Genomic DNA, 27,801 nt, shown 5'->3' on the forward strand with positions numbered 1-27,801 from the left:
GTAGTTAGAAACCTAAGTCTCCCGTCAAGTCTCTTGTAATTCTATTTGGTAAAAATGATATTTGAATCAGTGAATGTTGTTCCCATCTGCTTGAGCATTCATTACTGCTTCTTGAAGAGAAAGTAGGAATCCAAAGCTTGGCGAACACTCCACACATGAATGATGAGTGCTCAAGTGCTGATGACAGGATAGACAAAGGGACCAAAAGGATACAAGAGATTTGGAGTCTTTAAAAAAAAAAAAAGTTTATTTAGCTAGGCAAGTCAGTTAAGAACAAATTCTTATTTTCATAGGCACAGTGGGTTAACTGCCTTGTTCAGGGGCAGAATGACAGATTTGTACCTTGTCAGCTCGAGGATTCGATCTTGCAACCTTTCGGTTTCTAGTGCAACGCTCTAACCACTAGGCTACCTGCCGACCGAGGTAGCTGCCCCCGCTGCAGTCTGGACCTCAACTAAACTCTATATTTTCACCACCGAGGTCATCGTTTCTATTTGGGGCACACTTGGATTATAAATGACTTCATTTTACACTTCTATGCTGGAGTGAAAATGAATTAGAGTAAGATTTTAGAATTCGAATCAAATGTGTATATTATTAAATACTTAGTAACTGCAGAAATATGCACATTTTACAGTAACTGACATGAAGTCTTTTATAAATTAATCAGTTTTAAGCCGTGTTAATTACACCTAGATTTCACACCATGCTCCTATTGTGTACTGTACATTCCATGGCAGCATCAACCAAAATATCACTGAAAAATAGAAAGGGTTTGAATGTATTGCAACATCTTGCTTTCGATTTGGTTGCAGTGTCAAATGGTAGTTTTTGGGATTGAAGAGTAGAGGGACCCTGGATGATTAAAGGCCATGCTGAAATCTGCTCACTGACAGCTTAGTCCAGGGGGTGGACTTACATCAAGCTGCCTCACGCTACAGAAACAGGATTTTCCCCCATGTTGAAAGGAGGCATGAGTGAAAAAAAAAACTTGGGAAGCACTGCGATAAGAAATGAATTACACTTTAACAGTTATTAATATCAGTGTTTTCCCAATATTAAGGGAAACTCCACACCGCTAAATTCTTGCCACTGCTGAAAAATATATCCTCACTACCGTTCAAAAGTTTGGGGTAACTTAGAAATGTCCTCGTTTTTGAAAGAAAATCAAATGTTTTGCCCAATAAAATAACATCAAATGGATCAGAAATACAGTATAGACATTGTTAATGTTGTAAATGACTATTGTAGCTGGAAACAGCATATTTTATATGGAATATCTATTTGAATGGTAGTGTGTGTGTGTATGTATGTATGTATATATATATATATATATGCACGCACGCACACACACACATATATACACACACACAGTACGTGTGATATGTCGAAAATCCCTGATACAGGCCCTTACCCAACTGAATCACTACGAACCTCACACATTGATGTTTCCAGTTTCTCCTCTTGGCCACATACAGTAAGGCCTGTACAGTACCTGTCCTAGGGCTCGAGTCCCTTTCTCAGATACTCCACATTTCCATCCTCATACATACAACACATCACAGGCCGACCGAGAAACCAGAGGACACTATGAAAAATTCATCCATTATTAATACCGAAGAGGGGCAGGATTGTCTTATGGCGGGGGCCAGTGCTGCTTGGAACTCACAGAGTAGAAATGTATTTTTCACATAAAGAGCGAGAGAGAGGGGAAAAAGAGAGAGGAGTGTTTCAATGAAGTGTCGATCAGGACTCAACCCTCTTTGGCTTCAACATAGGAGCAGGGCCATGACATGAACATCTCCTGAGAACACACAAACTTCTCCTGTCTGGTTTTCTTTTACTTCTGTTGGGTTTGTGGTGAGTCTTGTCGCTTAAGGACTCCTGTCCCCTCAGTGCCACTGCTATAGGAGAAGTTCATGCTGACACTGGGATTTTTCTACCTATTGGTCTACTCCTCCATGGCCAATGAGAAGCTGGGGAAGGGGGCTGGGAGCAGACACATGATTGGCTGAGAATTGTTGGTAAAACCTCACACAGCTGGATCCAGCGAGATGAGGATGAACTAGAGTGAAGTGTTGCTTCTCTTCTGAAGCCAGAAAGATAGGTGTGGTAAAGATCTATTTAGAGTATGTAAATGAGTGGCAAAAAAAGAGAAACGACCCACACAACGCCAAACGATCACGCATGCATGCAAACAGACAATATAAAAAACAAATACCGAGGCACACTTTTAAATCTTTACAATTCCAATCAACTGGACATCTTCTTTGAATAACTAACTGAAATAGCGATTCCCCGTCTCCCGGCTAACAGACGTTATCCCGTGTCGTTGCTGCTAACCTTCCAGCCTCCCCGGGTAGGACGAAGCGCAAGGTCAGCGCTCCTCCATGGCCTTGCTGACCAATAGTTATTTGACTAATAAAACCCTACCCGCCCCATAGGATCCTCCTGCCTTCGTCCTCGACCCTATTCTGGGTGCTGCGGAACAATGCCGCTTGGATACATTAAAACTCCTGCCCCGTGATCAAACAAGCAAATGCCTCCCGGGTCAGTGAAGAGCTACCCAACGTCAGTTAACAACGCAGCATTTAAACATCAGTCGTATGCAAAGCGGCTGGTACACAGGGGAGACAGGGGCGGCGGAGCAGAGCCATAGCAGAAGCAGAGAGCTACAGTGTAGAGCCTGGCGTGGACTTATCTGTCAGATAGAGATAATGAGCGTGGGGGCCTTCCTAAAGACAGCATGCTATTTAACACACAGCTGTGTCAGTTGATCTTCCAAAAAGCATTACTATGGGAAAATGGGATATGAGACTGTCAACTATAGCATAGGATTACTACGGGCGAATTAACGCGCAGAGACAGGATTGTGTCAGGATTGTGCGATCATGCCAGATTACGGCACGAAACGTGATATGTTGGCTGTGTAATCGCTGACATGGCAAATCTATCTATTTACAGTGCTTTCAGAAAGTATTCAAAACCCTTGACTCATTCCACATTTTGTTGTGTTTCAGCCTGAATTCAAAAATGTATTTAATATATTTTTCACCTCACTCAATAGCCCATAATGACAAAGTGAAAAGATGTTTTTAGAAATTTGAATTTGTCTTGAATCAATAAGTATTCAACCTCTTTCTTAAGGCAAGCCTAAATCCAACAAAGGATAGCGAAGTGCACAGGCACACACCCACAACATACACAAGGGGTCAAGTTGACCCTTGAAATTTGAACTTCTATCCATACAAAATGGCAGAACCCCATTTGCTGACGAGCAGCCGACACATTCCAAACATGAGTAAAGGCCTACAGAGTAACTCATCTTTACTTTCGCTATTGACAAAAAAAAACGTGGGAAAAAAACTAAAACTAAAAACCAAAAAACCTAAAAACCCACTTTCTGATTGTTTTGACAAACACGAAGACACATCCTTTTGGCTTTTTTAAGCCAAGGGGGCGAAGAGTTTATTCTCTCTTTATCTTCTGCCCCTGCCTCTCGACTGCTTGGTTAACCAACTGACCTGCTGTCAAAGGAGCCTTTGTGAGCGAGCTCTGGCGGCCGGCCAATCAGATCCTCTGGCTTGTCTGTCTCCGGGAGGATAATGGTGGCCTTGGTATGCGATCTGTGGCAGAATGAGACAGGCTGGCTGCTCTAGGGCCTCCGAAAAAAGGCAGTGGGGAAAATGACCTGTTTGGCCCCCAGCCAAAGTGACACAGCACTATTGGGGCCCGTAGTTATTTCTCTAGTTCATCCCTTATTCATCACCACTCTTCCTCTCATTCTTCAGGGCTGAAGTGAGCCTCTTCCCAGGTAAACAAGACAGGGGGATGGTAGAGTAGGGACACCATTTTGTTGTAATGAAGCAGGCTGGTGTAATTTACACACAGTACAACAACCTCATGCTGTAACTATAAACTCCTGACTTGCCTAGTTAAATAAAGGTTTACATATAAAAATAAAAAAAATGAATGCAAATATAAACCATATGTATTGTAGCAGTAAGAAAGAGAAGTGACTGAGTTACTAGGCCCACACAGGGTGTGTGATGAAGAGCTGGTGTGTGTGTGTGTGTGTGTGTGAGAGAGAGAGAAGGGGAGGGGTCCTGAAAGGGAATAGGGGACTATGCCCCCGAAACTAACAAAACAAAGACAAAAATCATGTAAATCATGTTTGCACACACAAAGAGACCTAACTTTTCACAAAAACTTTGTGAACAATTACAGGAATGACAAGACTTCTACTTGTCACACAAGTTCATATTCACTTTGGAATGGTACAACCAAATACGAAAAAACATCAAGCTTCAACAAACTCCTACTTTTGACACTACCCTCAGTGAAACAAGTGTTTATGCTTTTAACTTCAGAACCAACTAGTGACAGCAGGAAATGATGAAACACCAAATACCTCTGACTCTGAGAACCTGCTCAACCAGCATACAGCATGCCCTCTCTCCTCCCGACAGAGAGAAAAGAGAGGAGAGAGAAAAAGAGGAGAGAGAGAGGGAAGAGAGAGACGGGGTGAGACAGTGAGCAAGAGAGAGAGGGAGAGACAGGGTGAGACAGTGAGCAAGAGAGAGGGGAGCGAGAGAGAGTTGGAGAGGGGAGCGTTGGAGAGGGGAGCGAGAGAGAGAGTTGGAGAGGGGAGCGAGAGAGAGAGTTGGAGAGGGGAGCGAGAGAGAGAGTTGGAGAGGGGAGCGAGAGAGAGAGTTGGAGAGGGGAGCGAGAGAGAGAGTTGGAGAGGGGAGAGAGAGAGTTGGAGAGGGGAGAGAGAGAGAGTTGGAGAGGGGAGAGAGAGAGAGTTGGAGAGGGGAGAGAGAGAGAGTTGGAGAGGGGAGAGAGAGAGAGAGAGAGTAGGAGAGGGGAGCGAGAGAGAGTTGGAGAGAGAAGGGTGCAGGAATGTGTTCATACTTGCAGAGTCAATCTCCGATGAGCAAACATCAGCCCCTCCTATCGTTTACCTGCTATTGTGAGTATAGCGACAGACAGGAGGAGAGGGAGACTGTGTGTGTTTGTGTGTGTGTATGGATACGTGCACACACACACACACACTCAGGATTCAAATACACACATTCACATGCTGGCACTCATGCACACTGACACACAACCGCAGGCAGGCAGGCACACACACACACACACACCCCATCCATTGTTTGTAGAGTGTGGGGAAGGAGAGTCTGGACATGTTCATTTCACACCACGGGGCGAGCCAAGGAGGAGTAACAGAATCCAGTCGTGAAAAACCTTGCTCTCTGCCTTTCTCACAGTTATCAATTAACAAAACCCCTGTCTCTCTCTGTACAACTGCCACACTAACCTTACCGTTGGCTTTTGGCATTACAGCAGCACTATGCCAACCTCAGTTGACATGAACAAACTTTGCAAGCCATGGTTGCAAATGGAGTAGAAACATAAAACGTATAATCTGTTGAAAACTATCATGGAATGAAATGGAACAAAAAAAATTGCACTTGAAAATAAATCACAAATGAACGGACAAACAGGTTAATCTGCATGTCTCATGTTAGACCGTCCTCAGAACCACTACACACGTTATGAGTTAACCCCTTCAGCGCCAGAGACAAATCAAAGTCTCCTGCTCTCGGAAGGGGGTCCACAGCTCAAACGGAACACCATCGGCTGCAATAACCCTCATCCTCGTCTCCACCTTCATTTGGGTTAAGTAACTCTGCTCCACACCGCCCACGCACCCGAGATAGACAGAGTGAGCGAATGAAGGAGGGAGAGCGAAAAGGGGAGGCGGGACGAGATGGAGAAAGTTTGTGATAGCAGACGCAACCTTTTCATCTACACCGGAATTAGTCGGGTTAGTCTCAAAATGCACATTGGCAGAAAAATATAAAAGTAAGCAAGATTGATATTTTAACATGGCCAGCATTTGCCAAATTATTTTTGGGGGGTATAACTGAGGTGATTTGTTAGCGTACTGTATTTGTAGCGTACGGCATCCTAGGAATGGCCATGCTGTTCTGCATCCGAGCGGATTTCTCTGGAAGTTCTATTCCGGGATCCGGGCCGCAGTGATGTGTCAAATGAGAGGGAATGCTGTGTTTTGGGAAATCTAATTTGAGGCTTGTTTGTTTTCCTAGACTTCTTTTTAAAACTGGGAGGCGGACTTCCAAGTTCCAATGTCTCTCCGTTATCCCTCGCAAACAAGAAAAATGTCACTTCCAACAACAACCTCACCAAGAAAAGGTTGTGGAGAGTTGACTGAAACGGGCCCCACAGTCCAACCCACACATTTCTCCATTTCATAAAACACAAAACTCTCTCCGTTTTACAGTTGAATCCATTGAATTAGGCAACTAATTAATTGAAAGGTTATTTTACTCTGTCACGGCGACATAAGTACGCGCACATACATATACACATAAAAAAATAAAAATAAATATTAGCATCCATCTCCTGCCGCTAATTGCGATTGACTCCCAGTGGGAGGAGACAGGGGTCCTTGGTCGATAATTAATCCGCGTTTGGAAAAGTAAATGACATTCATTAGCAGGGAACGGCGCCAAGTGCCATTATTTACATGGCAATAATCTGGAGCATTCTGGCAGCGCTCTTTTCATATTACGGAAATAACTCAGGGAAGAGGATGAGTACAATCGCTCCTCTCCCTTTTCCTGTCTTCACACCAAGAACAATTAGGCCTGGGAGAACAGATGGGGCTTCGGAGTAAAACAAAAGCCCTGTGAACGGCTTCTCATCTTTTTCTTATCTCACGTTAACACAGACACACAGACACACAGACAACGCAACGGTAAACACGTACACACACAAAAATGCAATGCAGTGAAGACGCAGTCGGGGCACTCGTGGAAACATATCGAAGAAACTGAACACACAAGACTTGTGCACCCAAAAACATACTCACTTGCACCTTAACACAGTCACATATTCTGAAAACACCGGAAAAATAAAAAGGTACACAAATGAAAGCTCTACTGCAAACAGTTAACGGATTTAAAAAACCCACCCACAATATTGGTGATGAAACACAAAAAGCTGTTTTTGTTAGTCAGAGTTCACTGGTTGTAACTTTGGACTTCATGTGCTTCATTGGGCACAGTAATCAATATCATGTACATTATATAATACAGGATATACACTGAGTATACCAATTAGGAACTCACTGCTAATATTGAGTTGCACCTCATTTTGCCCTCAGAAGAGCCTCAATTCGTCAGGGCATGGACTCTACAAGATGTCGAAAGCGTTCCACAGGGATGCTGGCCCATGTTGACTCCAATGCTTCCCACAGAGTGTGAAAAATCCAGCAGCGTTGTAGTTGTTGACACGAACCGGTGCGCCTGGCACCTTCTACCATACCCCGTTCAAAGGCACTTAAATATTTTGTCATTCCCCCTCTGAATGGCACACATTAACACTCCTTGTCTCAAGGCTTAAAATACTTTAACTCGTCACCTCCCCTTCATCTACACTGATTGAAGTGGATTTAACAAGTTGCATCAATAAGAGATCCTATCTTTCACCTGGATTCACCTGGTCAGACTATCATGGAAAGAGCAGGTGTTCTTAATGTTTTGTATACTCAGTGTACAATCCATATTGTTTAGCTAGATAAATATACTAGCTAAGAAATCTGCATGAACTACCATACTTTCCTCATCTGAAAACATGTCAGCACTTCAACAGCGCACGCTTTGTATACACCCCCAAACATACACACAATAAACAATGGGTGCGTTAACATTGCCTAAGGTGCCAAAACAACTGGAAAAATGACATAACAGGGCATTGTTGGGCAACACCAGTTTGCTCACAATGGTGCTGGTCTCTTGATATTGTGCTGCTACAACATACAGGGAAAAAAATAATACGTATAGAAGGAACTAGCCGTGAAGGCTTGTGCTAGGCGGATCAGCACGAAAGCCTCCAGCATGCCCGTTTTCAGTTACAGACTCTCTCTTTAAGTAGAGAGTTATAGACGGACTTGTGCGGTCGTTTCCACAGGCACACTTGGTTGTGATAGAATAAAGAGGATGGAGAGTTCAAGTAAAAGTTCATTCAAAGTGGATGCCATCTGGTCCGGCGTGACGCAACGACAACGTTCTCTCTTATTACACTGTTGTATTGAGTGAAATGAAGGTTGAATAAAAATAAACTCCTTTAAGATTGGCTGTTTTATAAATATATAAATATCACCTGGGTAGCTCTCCCGCCACAAGCCATGTCCATATCTCCTGTTTCTTCCTTTCTGTCATTCCCTCCTCCTTTAACTCACTGAACCCTCTACTTCAAGTCTCACCTTTTATTTGCCAAATATTACATGTTAAATATTTAACTTGCAAGTCCCACCCGCATTATTAGACATCAAACAAGTATAACTAATGACAAAACATTAAAAATATTTAAAAAACAGAGAAATCAGAAATAAGAGAGGAAGATAAAGGGTAAATGTACAATGTGTATGTGAGGTAGGCATTAGGAGAAAGTGACACAGCAGGATAAACAACAATAATAATAGGAAACAGTACGGCAGCAGCATAAGTGGTGGGTGTGTGTGTGTGCATGGTGGGGAGAGTGTGTATATAAGTGTGTGTGTGTGTATGTGTGTGTGTGTGTGTGCAAGAGTGTCAGTGTATGCATGATAGGCGGATATACACATACAGAGCCTTCAGAAAGTATTTATACCCCTTGACTTATTCTACATTTTGTTGTGCTACAGCCTGAAGAAGTGCTGAGTGATTAACTGAAATCTGTGGTTATTTTTCATTTTTTAAACAACTAATTGACCAAAGTAACGTAGCGCCAAGTCTAGTTCCAAGAGGCTCCTTAACAGCTTCTACCCCCAAGCCATAAGACTGCTGAACAATTCATCAAATGGCTACCCAGGCTATTTACATTGACCCCCACCCCCCAACTTTGTTTTTACACTGCTGCTACTCGCTGCTTATTATCTATGCGTAGTCACTTCACCCCTACCTACATGTACAAAATGACCGTTGACTAACTTGTACCCCCGCACATTGACTCGGTACCGCTACCCCCTTACAAGGGTGGCTACTTTGAAGAATCTGTTGTGTTTGCATTTTTTTGTTGTTGGATACTTTGTGATTCCAGATGTGTTATTTCATAGTTTTGATGTCTTCACTATTATTCTACAACGCAGAAAATAGTCCAAATAAAGTAATAAAACCCTTGAATGAGTAGGTGTGTCTAAACTTTTGACTTGTACTGTAAGTATTCACACCCCTTTGCCATGACACTCCAAATTGAGCTCAGGTGCATCTACTGTCATTTCCTTTGATCATCCTTGATGATCCTTGAAAAACCATCTGTTTATATAAGGTCCCACAGTCGACAGCGCAGGCCAGAGCAGAAACTATACTAGGAAGGGTGAAGGGTATAAAACAAGTGTTGAAAGTTTCCAAGAGCACAGTGGTCTCCATCATTAGGAAACAACAAAAAATAAGGAACAACCCAGACTCTGCCTAGAGATGACCGTTTGACCAAACTGAGCAACCAGGCAAGAAGGACCTTGTTCAGGGAGAACCCAATAAACACTCTGACAGAACTACAGAGTTCCATGGCTGAGATGGGAGAACCTGCCAGAAAGACAACTGTCTCTACAGCACGTCACCAATCTGGGCTTGACGGGAGAGTGGACAGACGGAAGCCACTCCTGAGAAACAGCCACATGACAACTCGCCTGGAGTTTTAAAAAGGCAAGTGAAAGGCAGATCATAAAACAAAAGATTCTGTGGTCAAACCAGATACAGCTCATCACCTGTCTAACACCATCCCTACCGTGAAGCACGGTGGTGGCAGCATCATGCTATGGGGATGCTTTTCAGCGGCAGGGACTGGGAGACTGGTAAGGATAGAGGGAACAATGAATGGAGCCAAACGCTTGATGAGAACCTGCTTCAGAGTGCAAACGTCCTTAGACTGGGGGCGAAGATTTAAGTTCCAACAGGACAATGACCCCAAGCATACAGGCAAAGCAAGGAGGGAATAGCTTCAGAACAAGAACGTGAAAGTTCGAGTGGCTCAGCCAAAGCCCAGTCTTGAATCCCAATGAAAATCTGTGAAAAGACTTGAAGATTGCTGTCCACCGCCGCTCCCCATCTAATTTAACAGAGCTTGAGAAAATCTGCAAGGAAGAATGAGAAAATCCCCAAATTCCAGATGTGCAAAGCACAGCTGTAATCGCCGACGAAGGTGCTTCTAAAAAGTATTGATCAGGGGTGTGAATACTTATGTAAATTAGATACTGTATTTCATTTTCAATACATCCGCAAAAAACTCTAAAAACATGTTTTCACTTTATGGGGTATTGTGTGTAGAGGTCGACCGATTAATTGGAATGGCCGATTAATTAGGGCCGATTTCAAGTTTTCATAACAATCAGAAATCTGTATTTTTGGGTGCCGATTTTTTTTTGTCTACCTTTATTTAACTAGGCAAGTCAGTTAAGAACACATTCTTATTTTCAATGACGGCCTAGGAACGGTGGGTTAACTGCCTTGTTCAGGGGCAGAGCGACAGATTTTCACCTTGTCAGCTCCGGGGATCCAATCTTGCAACCTTACAGTTAACTAGTCCAACGCTCTAACCACCTGCCTCTCATTGCACTCCACGAGGAGACTGCCTGTTACGGGAATGCAGTAAAAGCCCAGGTAAGTTGCTAGCTAGCATTAAACTTATCTTATAAAAAACAATCAATCATAATCACTAGTTATAACTACACATGGTTGATGATATTACTAGTTTATCTAGCGTGTCCTGCGTTGCATATAATCGATGCAACGCTGGGGGATGATTTAACAAAAGCGCTTTTGCGAAAAAAGCACAGTCGTTGGACGACTGTACCTAACCATAAACACCAATACCTTTCTTAAAATCAATACACAGAAGTATATATTTTTAAACCCGCATATTTAGCTAAAAGAAATCCAGGTTAGCAGACAATATTAACCAGGTGAAATTGTGTCACTTCACTTGCGTTCATTGCACGCAGAGTCAGGGTATATGCAACAGTTTGGGCAGCCTGGCTCATTGCGAACTAATTTGGCAGAATTTTGCGTAATTATGACATAACATTGAAGGTTGTGCAATGTAACAGGAATATTTACACTTAGGGATGTCACCCGTTAGATAAAATACCGAACGGTTCCGTATTTCACTGAAATAAATGTTTTCTTTTCTTTTTCAAAATAATAGTTTCCGGATTCGACCATATTAATGACCAAAGGCTCGTATTTGTGTGCGTTATGTTATAATTAAGTCTATGATTTGATACAGCAGTCTGACTGAGCGATGGTAGGCAGCAGCAGGCTTGTAAGCATTCATTCAAACAGCACTTTAGTGCGTTTTGCCAGCAGCTCTTTGCTAAGTACAGCACTGTTTATGACTTCAAGCCGATCAGCCTAATGGCTGGTGTAACCGATGTGAAATGGCTAGCTAGTTAGCGGCGTGCGCGCTAATAGTGTTTCAAACGTCACTCGCTCTGAGACTTGGAGTGGTTGTTCCCCTTGCTCTGCAAGGGCTGCAGCTTTTGTGGAGCGATGGGTAACGCTGCTTCGAGTGTGGCTGTTGTCGATGTGTTCCTGGTTCGAGCCCAAGTAGGGGTGAGGAGGGGGACGGAAGCTATACTGTTACACTGGCAATACTATAGTGCCTATAAGAACATCCAATAGTCAAAGGTATATGAAATACAAATGGTAGAGAGAGAAATAGTCCTATAAATACTATATTAACTACAACCTAAAACCTCTTACCTTGGAATATTGAAGTCTCATGTTAAAAGGAACCACCAACTTTCATATGTTCTCATGTTCTGAGCAAGGAACTTACACGTTAGCTTTTTTTACATGGAGAAGTAAAGGTGCAATATGTGCCAACACTTTGTTTTTGCATTATTTAAACCAAATTGAACATGTTTCATTATTTATTTGAGGCTAAATTGATTTTATTGATGTATTATATTAAGTTCAAATAAGTGTTCATTCAGTATTGTTGTAATTGTCATTATTACAAATAAAAAATATATTAAAAAACGGCTGATTAAATCGGTATTGTTTTTTTTTGACCCTCCAATAATCGGTATCGGCGTTGAAAAATGATAATCGGTCGACCTCTAATTGTGTTGTTCTGTGATATTATTCCATTTGGAATTCAGACTAACAGCAAAATGTGGAATAAGTTAAGCGGTATGAATACTTTCTGAAGGCAATATAAAACAGGGCTGAATAGTGACTGGTAACAGGAATAAATAAATACTTATAGTAATACACTAATGCTAATACATACATGTCAACAGTAGTAATAGTGACCAGTAGTAGGATAAATAGATAGATGGTAATGGCAATCAATAATCAATGAACAGCAGCGTAGCGGTAGTAATAAATGTAATCAATAATAATTTTAGCAGCAGTGTAGGTGAGAGGGGTAGCAGTATTTGTCAGCCATTTAACAGTCTTATGGCCAGGGGATAGAAGCAGTTTAGGAGTCTGTTGGTCTGAGTATTGATGCACCTGTACCACCTGCCAGATGGGACGATGGAGAAAAGTCAATTTCTCGGGTGGCTAGAGTCTTTGGCAATTGTTCGGGCCTTTCTCAGACACTCTTGCTCTCTATGTTAAGTGTAAATCATAGTCCACAGACGATGAGATGTGATGGTCCAGCGTCCTACTATGACATAGCTACGCGGCTCTGAGACCCCCATCAGCAGGGGGACGCACAGCCCGAAGGCACACCTCCCCACAATTCCCAACCAACGCGTCTACGGTACATGTGTTCTATTCATTTGAACGTGTTGACAGTTGCTTGAGCTGCGCTAAGAATTTGAAAAGTAGGAACACCAACAGTCCAATATTCTAGAAACGGCAGGGTAGCCTAGTGGTTAGAGCGTTGGACTAGTAACCGGAAGGTTGCAAGTTCAAACCTCCGAGCTGACAAGGTACAGTGCCTTGCGAAAGTATTCGCCCCCCTTGAACTTTGCGACCTTTTGCCACATTTCAGGCTTCAAACATAAAGATATAAAACTGTATTTTTTTGTGAAGAATAAACAACAAGTGGGACACAATCATGAAGTGGAACGACATATTGGATATTTCAAACTTTTTTAACAAATCAAAAACTGAAAAATTGGGCGTGCAAAATTATTCAGCCCCTTTACTTTCAGTGCAGCAAACTCTCTCCAGAAGTTCAGTGAGGATCTCTGAATGATCCAATGTTGACCTAAATGACTAATGATGATAAATACAATCCACCTGTGTGTAATCAAGTCTCCGTATAAATGCACCTGCACTGTGATAGTCTCAGGGGTCCGTTAAAAGCGCAGAGAGCATCATGAAGAACAAGGAACACACCAGGCAGGTCCGAGATACTGTTGTGAAGAAGTTTAAAGCCGGATTTGGATACAAAAAGATTTCCCAAGCTTTAAACATCCCAAGGAGCACTGTGCAAGCGATAATATTGAAATGGAAGGAGTATCAGACCACTGCAAATCTACCAAGACCTGGCCGTCCCTCTAAACTTTCAGCTCATACAAGGAGAAGACTGATCAGAGATGCAGCCAAGAGGCCCATGATCACTCTGGATGAACTGCAGAGATCTACAGCTGAGGTGGGAGACTCTGTCCATAGGACAACAATCAGTCGTATATTGCACAAATCTGGCCTTTATGGAAGAGTGGCAAGAAGAAAGCCATTTCTTAAAGATATCCATAAAAAGTGTTGTTTAAAGTTTGCCACAAGCCACCTGGGAGACACACCAAACATGTGGAAGAAGGTGCTCTGGTCAGATGAAACCAAAATTGAACTTTTTGGCAACAATGCAAAACGTTATGTTTGGCGTAAAAGCAACACAGCTCATCACCCTGAACACACCATCCCCACTGTCAAACATGGTGGTGGCAGCATCATGGTTTGGGCCTGCTTTTCTTCAGCAGGGACAGGGAAGATGGTTAAAATTGATGGGAAGATGGATGGAGCCAAATACAGGACCATTCTGGAAGAAAACCTGATGGAGTCTGCAAAAGACCTGAGACTGGGACGGAGATTTGTCTTCCAACAAGACAATGATCCAAAACATAAAGCAAAATCTACAATGGAATGGTTAAAAATAAACATATCCAGGTGTTAGAATGGCCAAGTCAAAGTCCAGACCTGAATCCAATCGAGAATCTGTGGAAAGAACTGAAAACTGCTGTTCACAAATGCTCTCCATCCAACCTCACTGAGCTCGAGCTGTTTTGCAAGGAGGAATGGGAAACAATTTCAGTCTCTCGATGTGCAAAACTGATAGAGACATACGCCAAGCGACTTAAAGCTGTAATCGCAGCAAAAGGTGGCGCTACAAAGTATTAACTTAACTTCTTGGATATAGGGGGCGCTCTTTTAATTTATGGATAAAAAAACGTGCCCGTTTTAAGCGCAATATTTTGTCACGAAAAGATGCTCGACTATGCATATAATTGGCAGCTTTGGAAAGAAAACATTCTAAGGTTTCCAAAACTGCAAAGATATTATCTGTGAGTGCCACAGAACTCATGCTACAGGCGAAACCAAGATGAAACTTCAACCAGGAAATGGGCAGAATTTTTGGAGCTCTGTTTTCCATTGTCTCCTTATATGGCTGTGAATGCGCCGGGAATGAGCCTGCCCTTTCTATCGTTTCTCCAAGGTGTCTGCAGCATTGTGACGTATTTGTAGGCATATCATTGGAAGATTGGCCATAAGAGACTACATTTACCAGGGGTCCGCCCGGTGTCCTTTGTCTAAATTGGTGCGTAATCTACAAGCTGCACGCAGTCATCCAGTGATTGAGGGGAGAGATGAGGCTTTCAACGAATGATATATCATGAAGAGATATGTGAAAAACACCTTGAGGATTGATTCTAAACAACGTTTACCATGTTTCAGTCGATATTATGGAGTTAATTTGGCAAAAAGTTCGGCGTTTTGAAGACTGAATTTTCTGTTTTTTTTGGTAGCCAAACGTGACGCACCAAACAGAGCAATTTCTCCTAAACAAATAATCTTTCATGAAAAACTGAGCATTTGATATCTAACTGAGAGTCTCCTCATTGAAAACATCTGAAGTTCTTCAAAGGTAATGATTTTATTTGAATGATTTTCTGGTTTTTGTGAAAATGTTGCCTGCTGATGCTAACGCTAAATGCTACGCTAGCTGCGCTAGCTGTTACACAAATGCTTGTTTTGCTATGGTTGAGAAGCATATTTTGAAAATCTAAGATGACAGTGTTGTTAACAAAAGGCTAAGCTTGAGAGCTAGCATATTAATTTCATTTCATTTGCGATTTTCATGAATAGATAACGTTGTGTTATGCTAATGAGCTGCGGGGATAATTACACTCCTGGATACAGGTTTTTTTCGTAGCTAAACGTGACGCACCAAACGGAGCAATTTCTCCTAAACAAATAATCTTTCAGGAAAAACTGAGCATTTGCTATCTAACTGAGTCTCCTCATTGAAAACATCTGAAGTTCTTCAAAGGTAAATTATTTTATTTGAATGATTTTCTGGTTTTTGTGAAAATGTTGCCTGCTGATGCTAATGCTAAATGCTATGCTAGCTGCGCTAGCTGTTACACAAATTCTTGTTTTGCTATGGTTGAGAAGCATATTTTGAAAATCTGAGATGACAGTGTTGTTAACAAAAGGCTAAGCTTGAGAGCTAGCATATTAATTTCATTTCATTTGCGATTTTCATGAATAGTTAACGTTGAGTTATGGTAATGAGCTTGAGGCTGTATTCACGATCCCGGATCCGGGATGGCTCGACGCAAGAAGTTAAGGGGGCTGAATAATTTTGCACGCCCAATTTTTCACTTTTTGATTTGTTAAAAAAGCTTGAAATATCCAATAAATGTCGTTCCACTTCATGATTGTGTCCCACTTGTTGTTGATTCTTCACAAAAAAATACAGTTTTATATCTTTATGTTTGAAGCCTGAAATGTGGCAAAAGGTCGCAAAGTTCAAGGGGGCCGAATACTTTCGCAAGACACTGTACAAATCTGTCGTTCTGCCCCTGAACAGGCAGTTAACCCACTGTTCCTAGGCCGTCATTGTAAATAAGAATTTGTTCTTAACTGACTTTGCCTAGTAAAATAAAAGGTAAAAAAAACAAAACAAAAAAACCTGGCGTACCTGTACACGTTTGGTTCACTGACAGACTCTCTATGGACGGACTGTGTTATGTTGCAAATTACTAAACAATACACACTGAGCATGTTGTAAAAACAAACATCTGTAAGTAGAGTTGTCCTCATGTGACACAGTCTGACACTGTACTGACAATTACACTCCTCACCCCCTCCAGCACAGTATCATCCACCCCACTGACCTGGATCCTGAGGGCCTTTTCCCTTTGTCCCATGTCAGGCACTGGGTCACAGCCCCGAAAACCAAGACGCCCGCCATTGTCCCGCCTGTTACCGATCTTTGTTCCACTAAGTACAATGATTAAGGTATCAATCCTGAGTGCAACAGAAATATCCTGACTGACAGCTTTCTAGGAGTGAATACTATTCTCCACCTCTCTCCTCTCTAGTTCTTCCAGTCTCCCACCGCCCCTGTGGCGATGTTACGAGACGGGGAGAGGATGAGAGTCCCCACCGGGTCAGATCCAGTGACGGCGTCACAGATCAGACAACATCCCTGAGCCCTCCTCAGTCTTACTCTCAGAGATACAGTTACATCTCCAAAACCATAGATCCTGACAAAAGGACAAACTGTAGCTCAGGACACGCAGGCCTCACCCCTTCTCAGAAATACGTCCCACACCCACACCCCCTAGGGTCATGGAATTACCCTAACCTGATGCAGGAAATCCCTCGTCAGAGGCTGTGTTGTGTCTTCTTTCCCACCTCTTGTACAAAGGGATACCATACCATTTTTTCAGCAGTTGTTATGAAGGAACAGAAGACATATGTCCTATGTGTTGTTATTGTGTTTATTGAAAAATCATAGACGTCAACACGGTCGTCAATCTTCCTTCCACTGCTCTGATCCAGGCTATTTGAGGAAAGAGAGAGGCCGAGAGCGACCTTCTTCTGAGTTTCCGAGTCTAAACTTCCCAGAGAAATCCGATAAAGCACGAGGTCCGGCTCGCGCCGCCACTCATTTGTCCGCTCGCTCGCCAAGTTCCCTGCGACCTCCTCCCCCAGCCCTCCGATCGATCTGCTTACCTCCCAGATACATTTAACCGCGACCGGGTCCTCCCACGTCGTGTCTAAATATTAAATGATAATAAAGTCTCACACCCATCCTGTGTCAGGCCATTACAGCCGACATCGATTCTACAGCTCTCCTGGCCAATTAGAAGGCGGCCGTCGTAATGCGTCTCGCCACATCAAAGGACCAGAGCCATTGATCCGCTCCTGGATCTTAACATTTACCGTAAAAAAGAAGAAAAAAAGAAGCAATATTCGGAAGAGGGAAAAAAATGCATTTTATTCAGCGGGTCGGATGCAGAGGAAGGGAGGGATAGAGAAATAAAGATGGAGAATGGCTCAATAACGACCACTCAGACAGTTTAAAGAGCTTCAGGCCCTTCCGTCCCCTGGTCTCGATCCCAGGAACAACCCTGGGGCTGGACGGTAGAAAGTATCGGTGACGCTTTGAGCCCCAGCTTCATAACACGTTATGACACAGTCATAACCATGGCATAACCACGTCATAACCACGTCGTAATCACGGCATAACCACGGCATAACCACGTCGTAACCACGGCGTAACCACGGCGTAACCACGGCATAACAGCTGACAACTCCTCACATCCTTGGTATAATACGGTCAAAACACTGTCAGGACATATATTAAGACCTGTTGTGACATATGCGTTACTTTAATGGCTGGTTGTGACACCTACATAAGAGTGTCAAAACCCACAAAACCTACCACACGAGGCAAAACACATTCCATTACACCGTAGCCTACGTGTCAACAGTATTTTAATTGACCATATTAAATGATCATTGTAATTGCGCACACGTTGATGCCAGACATGCACATACCCCAATGCTTTGTTGCTGATGACTGGGATGAATGCAGGAGCAGATTTCAGGAGCAGGACAAGACACCCTCTTTTTGACTGACATAAGGGCTTGTGCGTGATAATCATATAAGCCAGAAGGCCTACGATGGTCATAATGCTTCTTGACAGTGTCATAACGTGTATTTTCTACAAGTTACATGTGGGTTACCACCCATAAAATAATGCAATATATGTCACAATAGGGATAAAAATATGGGTCAAGACAGTGTTATGGCCATATTATGACAAGTTATGTAAGCTGTTATGACATGTCATAAGCATATGATACAGGGTGTCAAGTGTTACCAAAGTATCCTATCCATGTTATAAACTACAGCACTGTAATTCTGCTTGTCATGAGGCCTAACGCTTCTCTAACCCAGTTCTATTTTCAAACACTGACTGAACATGAAAAAGGAAGTTAAACAAACTGAGGTTTCCAATTAAAATGGCACAAACACTAAGATGTTGTTGTAAGCCCATTGTTAGTATTGGTGGGTTTCCATAAAGTGACAGATTCATTGTGAAGCCTGTTAGCATGAGAACATTTGCGGGATTGGGCTCTTTAGGGTTCTGTGGGAAGGAGAAAAGCAAGGCCAGGAGCCTGATGTGTCCAGAATAGTTTTTATAGAGGTCTCAGTAAGCTAGCATGTACATCTACCCTGGTCGACTCCTACACCACAGAAGAGGTCTTCTGTGGGGGGAGCAGGCAGGCAGGCAGACAGACAGGGACAGAGAGACAGGGACAGAGAGAGCGAGCGAAACATAGAGAGAGCGAGCGAAACATAGAGAGAGCGAGCGAGACAGAGAGCGAGCGAGCGAGACAGAGAGCGAGCGAGCGAGACAGAGAGCGAGCGAGCGAGACAGAGAGCGAGCGAGACAGAGAGAGAGCGAGACAGAGAGAGAGCGAGCGAGACAGAGAGAGAGCGCGAGCCAGAGAGAGAGCGCGAGCGAGACAGAGAGAGAGCGCGAGCGAGACAGAGAGAGAGAGCGAGCGAGACAGAGAGAGAGAGCGAGCGAGACAGAGAGAGAGAGAGCGAGCGAGCGAGACAGAGAGAGCGAGACAGAGAGAGAGAGCGAGACAGAGAGCGAGACAGAGCGAGTGAGCGAGACAGAGAGAGAGAGCGAGACAGAGCGAGTGAGCGAGACAGAGAGAGAGAGCGAGCGAGCGAGACAGAGAGAGAGAGCGAGCGAGCGAGACAGAGAGAGAGAGCGAGCGAGCGAGACAGAGAGAGAGAGCGAGCGAGCGAGACAGAGAGAGAGCGAGCGAGACAGAGAGAGAGAGAGAGCGAGCGAGCCAGAGAGAGAGCGAGCGAGACAGAGAGAGCGAGCGAGACAGAGAGAGAGCGAGCGAGACAGAGAGAGAGCGAGCGAGCGAGACAGAGAGAGAGCGAGCGAGACAGAGAGAGAGCGAGCGAGCGAGCGAGACAAAGAGAGAGCGAGACAGGGACAGAGAGACAGGGACAGAGAGACAGGGACAGAGAGACAGGGACAGAGAGACAGGGACAGAGAGACAGGGACAGAGAGACAGGGACAGAGAGACCGAGACATAGAGAGAGCGAGCGAAACAGAGAGAGCGAGCGAAACAGAGAGAGCGAGCGAGACAGAGCGAGCGAGACAGAGAGAGCGAGCGAGCGAGACAGAGCGAGCGAGACAGAGAGAGCGAGACAGAGAGAGCGAGACAGAGAGAGAGCGAAACAGGGACAGAGAGACAGGGACAGAGAGACAGGGACAGAGAGACAGGGACAGAGAGACAGGGACAGAGAGACAGAGAGACAGAGAGAGAGAGCGAGCGAGACAGAGAGAGAGAGCGAGCGAGACAGAGAGAGAGAGCGAGCGAGACAGAGAGAGCGAGCGAGCGAGACAGAGAGAGCGAGCGAGCGAGACAGGGAGAGCGAGACAGAGAGAGCGAGCGAGCGAGACAGAGAGAGCGAGCGAGACAGAGCGAGCGAGCGAGACAGAGAGAGCGAGACAGAGAGAGCGAGACAGAGAGAGCGAGACAGAGAGAGAGCGAGACAGAGAGAGAGCGAGCGAGACAGAGAGAGAGCGAGCGAGACAGAGAGAGAGACAGAGAGAGACAGACAGAGAGAGAGCGAGCGAGACAGAGAGAGAGCGAGCGAGACAGAGAGAGAGCGAGCGAGCGAGACAGAGCGAGCGAGACAGAGAGAGAGCGAGAGACAGAGCGAGACAGAGAGAGAGCGAGACAGACAGAGAGAGCGAGACAGAGAGAGAGCGAGACAGAGAGAGAGCGAGACAGAGCGAGCGAGACAGAGAGAGCGAGACAGAGCGCGCGAGACAGAGACAGAGAGAGCGAGACAGAGAGAGCGAGACAGAGAGCGAGACAGAGAGAGCGAGACAGAGAGAGCGAGACAGAGAGAGCGAGACAGAGAGAGCGAGACAGAGAGAGCGAGACAGAGAGAGCGAGACAGAGAGAGCGAGACAGAGAGAGCGAGACAGAGAAGAGAGAGCGAGACAGAACAGAGAGCGAGACAGAACAGAGAGCGAGACAGAGAACAGAGAGCGAGACAGAGAACAGAGAGCGAGACAGAGAACAGAGAGCGAGACAGAGAGAGCGAGACAGAGAGACAGAGAACAGAGAGACAGACAGAGAACAGAGAGCGAGACAGAGAACAGAGAGCGAGACAGAGAACAGAGAGCGAGACAGAGAGAATGCACAACTCACGTTCATAAGCCAAAAACATTCCTCATTCAAAAGATGCTAATTATTGCCACTGCTGACACCATTTAATAATAGCGTCTGGTTGTGCTGTCTTTATCTGCTGGGGCTCTGATAGCCCTGGCCTAGAGGCGACCTCACTGCTGACACCATTTTATAATAGCGTCTGGTTGTGCTGTCTTTATCTGCTGGGGCTCTGATAGCCCTGGCCTAGAGGCGACCTCACTGCTGACACCATTTAATAATAGCGTCTGGTTGTGCTGTCTTTATCTGCTGGGGCTCTGATAGCCCTGGCCTAGAGGCGACCTCACTGCTGACACCATTTTATAATAGCGTCTGGTTGTGCTGTCTTCATCTGCTGGGGCTCTGATAGCCCTGGCCTAGAGGCGACCTCACTGCTGACACCATTTTATAATAGCGTCTGGTTGTGCTGTCTTTATCTGCTGGGGCTCTGATAGCCCTGGCCTAGAGGCGACCTCACTGCTGTCACTGTACCAAAGCCTGGAGGAAGGGTTGTTCAATGTCCAGGACTACAATGGCACTTTTCATAGAGGCTATAATACACCAAAACACTGGGCAATAATTTGACCATTACTGACTGGCACGTAACTATTCACACCATGGGCGAGGGTGTGTATGGATTACTGACTAAACATGTTTTTGTGAGTTGACGTTTGTTGCGAGAGTGAAAGGCCTGAATGAATGGCAACTAGGCCTATGAAGACGGATTGACTTGTCCCATTGAGTAGGGTCGGAATACGAGACAACAACAAAACTTCCACTGTAGCGATAGCTAGTGAATAGATGCTTGGCCAACTTCAAATTCTAATAGTTTAATACGAGAGATGGATGACAACAAGCTCTTTTTAGGAGGCCTCCTCAAGAACTCCTTCGCCAGACGATAATGCCATGGAAAAATACTGTAAACTTTCTGAAGCTACATTTCACTGGTTAGCCTTCAAAACGTGTAAACCATTCAAACACGTGGAAGATGTTTGTCCTGATATTTGTTGGCACCATCCCCCTACAGTAGATGTTGGAGAAAAATCCCGTTGTCAACTTTCAGGACCTCCCAACTCCTTCAATAGCCTGTGTTCCATGTACAAGCGTTTCGCTACACCCGCAATAACATCTGCTAAATGTGTGTATGTGACAAACATTTTTTGATTTGATGTTCAAGCTCGTCTTCCCACTGTCCCATTTGGATGTGGTAGCCCTGACTAGTTTAGGCTTTGCTTGCAGGGTGCTTCACTTCAACTTTTCGCTTAAGACGACACCAACATATTTAATTAAAATTTGTTAAAGGAAACCAGCGATGAGAATGGTTTATGTCAAGACTGTCCTTAAATGCTCCACCACAGGGTGGTTTCATCGATGCGGCTGGTGTGCATCGGTATCTTATTAAATAAAACAGCATCTGTCCAAAAAGAGGCAGGAAAAATTTATTGGGACAGAGGTTTCTCTGTCTGTCAGGCCAGAGGACAAACAGAAGACTAACGTTTACACAATGGTGGTGCAACGTTGTAGGAACGTTAATCCTGGCTGACAGTCCAGCTCCTCACATGTGTGTGTGATGCTGGGGGATGTACACAGGTCAGCAGAGGTTGGGGATTCACAGGCTCTGCAAACAGGCTGGGAAACTGACACAAGACTGCTAGGCCCAGACGCCAATATCCTCATAACCTCGCCTTGACGTCTTAGCAATGTTGGCCCTGGCGCCATTGGAGCTGAGGGTTTAGGACCAAAAGCCAGCAGACAGGAAGCAGCGCAGTGACCCGACAAACATTCTGACAAATAAACAAACTGGCCGAGTAACTGAACTTGAGGAGTTGTGGATTTTAAAGGGGTTCCGGGCCAATTCAGTGCTACTTGCATGGAAGTAGGCAAGTATTTCTTGTACTGCAGACTCAAAGTGTTTGTATATGCAAACAACCACAGCGCATAGATACAGAAGGTTCAAAACACAAAAACAAGCTCAAGTTTTTCCCCCAACTTTATTTAATTAGGCAAGTCAGTTAAGAACAAATTCTTATTTTCAATGACGGCCTAGGAACAGTGGGTTAACTGCCTGTTCAGGGGCAGAACAAAAACATATTGTGCTGATTTGAACTGTGAGGATGAACAGTGCCAGGGCCTACAATTAACACCCACCACCTGCCAAATGCGGGTAGATTTTGGCAATGGTGGGTAAGATCGATGTCTATTTCACCAGCCACATTGGCGGGTGGTCAGGGCTCCACAGTGTGAGCATTTCACTTGCATTTGTGAATCAAATGTAAAGTACGATCACATTTATAGTACAAATAAATGCAGCAGTAGCTGTTTTTAAAGTAATTGCGCCGTTTCGATGAGTGAAAGATACGTTTTTTAGAAGCGCTGTGCACAGGCATAAAAGTAGGTCTAATTAACGTAAAACGAAAGTCTACTGAGGTGAGACATTGTCCTTGTATTTCTTGACAATTTACATTGTTTTGTTCACAAGATAGGTTGTTTTTCGATGTTTGAGTTTCAACTGCTAGGGAAGAGAAGATAACGCTTCTACTAGTTGGACTCAATTTCACAGGCACAAACATGACTCAAACCGCGCTACCACGGTAACCACCCACCCTCAAAGGGGCAGGTGAAACTTTTTGTCTCGTCTGTGATATTTTGGTTAAAATATGTAATTATTCAATATACCCCATTAGTTACTTCTTACTAGTAATACATGTATTATTTTATAAACATTACAAAGCATGCTCATCCATTTTTGTATGTTTTGTTGGTGTAATTTTAGCAGCAAAAAAACATTTTAGATGAAAAAAAATTCAGAGTGGCTGGATTTTTAAATCTACCTGCCACAGAAGCTGGTGGACCAAAAAGTACATTTTATGCCCTGAACAGTGCTGTCTGAATGGCCAGGAATCGTTAGTAAAAGTCAGGCTCGGAATGCTGTGCCTGTCCTGATCAAAAGGCCACGTCCAGGTAATTATTTCCTGGAAGTAAGAGTCAAATTAGAGGTCAAAGTTCAAGGCACCTTATTGACCTCAAGCCACTCCTGTCAAAAGGCTGCAGAGGTAGCAGAAACCTCATTTTGGCTGATAATTGGGTTAAGCAGTCCTTTCACCCCATGTAAAAAGCTTCTCTTTCATTGTTTCCTACTTCTCTGCTCCTACGATGGATGTTTCTAAGAAGAAGAAATCATTATCATGTAAATACAAGTCCAAAAATGAGGAGCTGTAGCTGGACAGGTCTTCCTGCTTTTCACATCCTTGCGAAAGCTTTGGCAGAGGCAAGGTGAGGGTTTGGGCCCCGGAAGAGGAAGGGAAATATAATTTTTGTCCAAGGCCATCCCCGCCCAGGACAGCTAGCGACAGGGTGATGTTGACCCTGGAGGTGCAAACCAACCTCCTTGTCGCCACGGAGATGCTGGGTGCCCGGATCGGGTCATGCTGAGGAGTCTGCCGTCCAGCTGGCATGGGGCCTGGGCTAGCACTGGAGTGCCAAGCCAACTACCCCCCTGCCTGCCCGCCTGCCTGGCTGCTTGGCCCAAACACTAAACCGTCGGCCAGGGAAGGGTGAGGGCAGTGCCAGCTGGGATAGCGCTTTACCACCGAGCCCACTCTCCAAACAAACAACCCAGAGGGCCAGAAGCCACGGGCAACATGGAACTCGTCATTACTGACGGAACTGCATGCCTCGTCTAGGCCAGCCCTGCACTTGTCAGGAGCTGTCCCAGAGCAAGGATATACCAATAATTATCTGCTTCAGAGAGCCTTTATGCCAAAAAAAACAAAAAAACAAGATGACCAACTTTTTACCTGGGGTTAATATAGAAAACATGACAATAAAAAGAGGTGGATAAGTAATGTGAAAAGCCTTTAAGGACTGACGTCACAAAAACATACAAGAGCAATTGATCAGGGGTTATCCAGACTTCCAAAGCCTACTCTGCCTTGTCCTTAAGTTGGCCTCAGAGAGGAAACAGACATGAAACAGGCATTCTAGACATCACTACATACTCTGCTCTACAAGGCCTTTTTGGGAAAAACAGACGATTTATGTTGGTTTTTCTTTGATGAGGTCAGAAAATATATTGAACCAAAATATACTGAACCAAAATATAAAATGCAGCATGCAACAATTTCTAACATTTTATTGAGTTACAGTTCATATGAGGAAATCAGTCAATTGAAATAAATTCAACAGGCCCTAATCTATGGATTTCACATAACTGGGAGTACAGATATGCATCGGTTGGTCACAGAACCTTAAAAAAAAAAAGGGGGCCACAGGATCTCATCAAATTATTTCTGTGCATTCTGTGCATTGCCATTGTTTGTAGCTTATGCCTGGCCATACCATAACCCCACCGCCACAAGGGGGCACTCTGTTCCCAACGTTGACATCAGGAAATCGCTCGCCCACACAACACCATACACGAGGTCTGCGGTTGAGGCCAGTTGGACAAACTGCCAAATTCTCTAAAACGAGGTTGGAGGCAGTTCATGGTAGAGAAATTAACATTAAATTCTCTGGCAACAGCTGTGGTGGACATTCCTGCAGTCAGCATGCCAATTGCGCGCTCCCTTAAAACTTGAGGTTTCTGTGGCATTGTGTTGTGTGACAAAACTGTGCCTTTTATTGTCCCTGGCACAAGGGGCACCTGTTTAATGATCATGCTGTTTAATCAGCTTCTCGATATGCCACACCTGTCAGGTGGATGGATTATCTTGGCGAAGGAGAAATGCTCACTAAGAGGGATGTAAACAGATCTGTGCACTAAATTTGAGTGAAATAATATTTTTGTACATATGGAAAATGACTGGAATATTTGACTTCAGCTTATGAAACATGGTTCCGACACTTTACATGTTGCATTTATATTTTTACTCAGCGTAAATACCAGCCACGGTCTCACTCCCACTTACTTTTAACAGTTTCAAAAATCAGAACGGATTATGGCAAAACGTGTTTTAGTTACCGAACGCTGAGGTCTTGGAATTCTCTTCACGCCAGTTTGAAACACCAGGATCTTGTTTCTTTGGAGGTGTTTAAAAGGTTGGTTGACTTGCATGTTACTAAGGAATGTGACTGTCATCAGGATTTCATGCGGTGGTGCATGATTGATTTTTATCTCTGTATGTCTGAATGTAAATCGTAATGAATGTGTCGACATCTATAATGTTTATCGTGTGTCTAAGTTGTTACGTCTGATATTTGTCTTGGTTGGACCAGGTCTCTCTTGGAAAAATAGATTTTTTATCTCAAAGATTCAAACCTTCTCAAACACCTTCCAGAAGGACAACCATCTTTGCAGCACTCCACCAATCAGGCCTTTATGGTAGAGTGGCCAGACACATGACAGCCCTTTTGGAGTTAGCCAAAGGCCAACAAAAGACTCTGAGAAACAAGATTCTCTGGTCTGATGAAACCAAGATTGAACTCTTTGGCCTGAATGCAAAGCGTCACGTCTGGAGTGAACCTGGCACCATCCCTACGGTGAAGCATGGTGGTGGCAGCATCATGCTGTGGGGATGTTTGTCAGCGGCAGGGACTGGGAGACTAGTCAGGATCAAGGGAAAGATGAACGGAGCAAAGTACAGAGATCCTTGATGAAAACCTGCTCAAAGAGCACTCTAAGCCTCAGACTGGGGTGAAGATTCACCATCCAACAGGACAACGACCCTAAGCACTAAGCCAAGACAACACAGGAGTGGCTTTGGGACAAGTCTCTGAATGTCCTTGAGTGGCCCAGCCAGAGCCCGGACATGAACCCGATCGAACATCTCTGGAGAGACCTGAAAATAGCTGTGCAGTGACACTCCCCATCCAACCTGACAGAGCTTGAGAGGATCTGAAGGGAATAATTGGAGAAACTCCCCAAATATAAGTGTTGACCTACACTTTCTGGAAGTCAGTGGGTTTAGAGTACGATAGCTAAGGAGATGGAGAAAATTCTGCCATTTGATTGCAAATATGCAGACAGAGTCAAAAAGAGAACACACAGAAGGCCATTGCATAAAACACCTGTCTCCAGATTATATCATCAAACCAAGGGCAAACATGGCACCGTGACAGAGGGAGAAGCGTCCATCCATGTATACAGGTAAGAGAGTCTAGCTAGCTACATTTTCAGATATTACACGTTTCTAATTTAGTCAGAAAGTTGTTTTCATTTAAAGTTAAAGTGTATTGTTCGCTAGCTAACGTTAGCTGGCTTGCTAGCAAGTATAATCTGTGTAGTAATATTATTTGTATCTCAGAGACATTTGCATTGCTAGTTATTGCCTAATGTTAGCTAGCTAACATTGAACCTGGTTGGTTAGTTACCTGTAGATTCCTGCAGGGTAGTAATGTTATGAGTTGGGATTATGGTTCATGGTAGCTGGTAAATTCTCTCTGGCTATCTACTCCAATTTCAGAGCACTCTCATCTGAGTGTGCCAAAGCGCAGAATAAATAACGAATTTACGAAACGCTCAACACCCGTTGAATATGGCCGGTGTCAGTAAACGTTGGCAAAAAAGCATAATTAAATTGTTTCCAGCAGCACAGTTGCAGTCACTAACACTCTGGATAACATAAAAACAGCCTAAACGGCTCTGCTAGGGCGAGTAAAACGATCAGTGAAATGTTCTCTCATTTTGTCTGGAAGTAGTTAGCAAGCTAGCCAACATTAGCCAGTTAGCTTGGGTGCTTGACTGCTGTTAGGTCAGAACGCTCGGATCAACCCTACTGCTCGGCCAGAGCATCCAGTTTGGCTCTGAACGCTCGGATCAACCCTACTGCTCGGCCAGAGCATCCAGTTTGGCTCAGATCAACCCTACTGCTCGGCCAGAGCATCAGTTTGGCTCTGAACGCTCGGATCAACCCTACTGCTCGGCCAGAGCATCCAGTTTGGCTCTGAACGCTCGGATCAACCCTACTGCTCGGCCAGAGCATCCAGTTTGGCTCTGAACGCTCGGATCAACCCTACTGCTCGGCCAGAGCATCCAGTTTGGCTCAGAACGCTCGGATCAACCCTACTGCTCGGCCAGAGCATCCAGTTTGGCTCAGAACGCTCGGATCAACCCTACTGCTCGGCCAGAGCA

General features: G+C 44.4%; 1 protein-coding gene across 4 annotated transcripts in view; it reads right to left on the bottom strand.

The window, feature by feature from the left end:
- Positions 1-27,801, bottom strand: part of vti1a (vesicle transport through interaction with t-SNAREs 1A) — a 187,038-nt gene that overhangs the window by 38,258 nt on the left and 120,979 nt on the right. The window lies entirely within an intron of this gene.

The sequence above is a fragment of the Oncorhynchus tshawytscha genome, linkage group LG24 (genome assembly GCF_018296145.1).
Source record: "Oncorhynchus tshawytscha isolate Ot180627B linkage group LG24, Otsh_v2.0, whole genome shotgun sequence".
Classification (NCBI taxonomy): domain Eukaryota; kingdom Metazoa; phylum Chordata; class Actinopteri; order Salmoniformes; family Salmonidae; genus Oncorhynchus; species Oncorhynchus tshawytscha.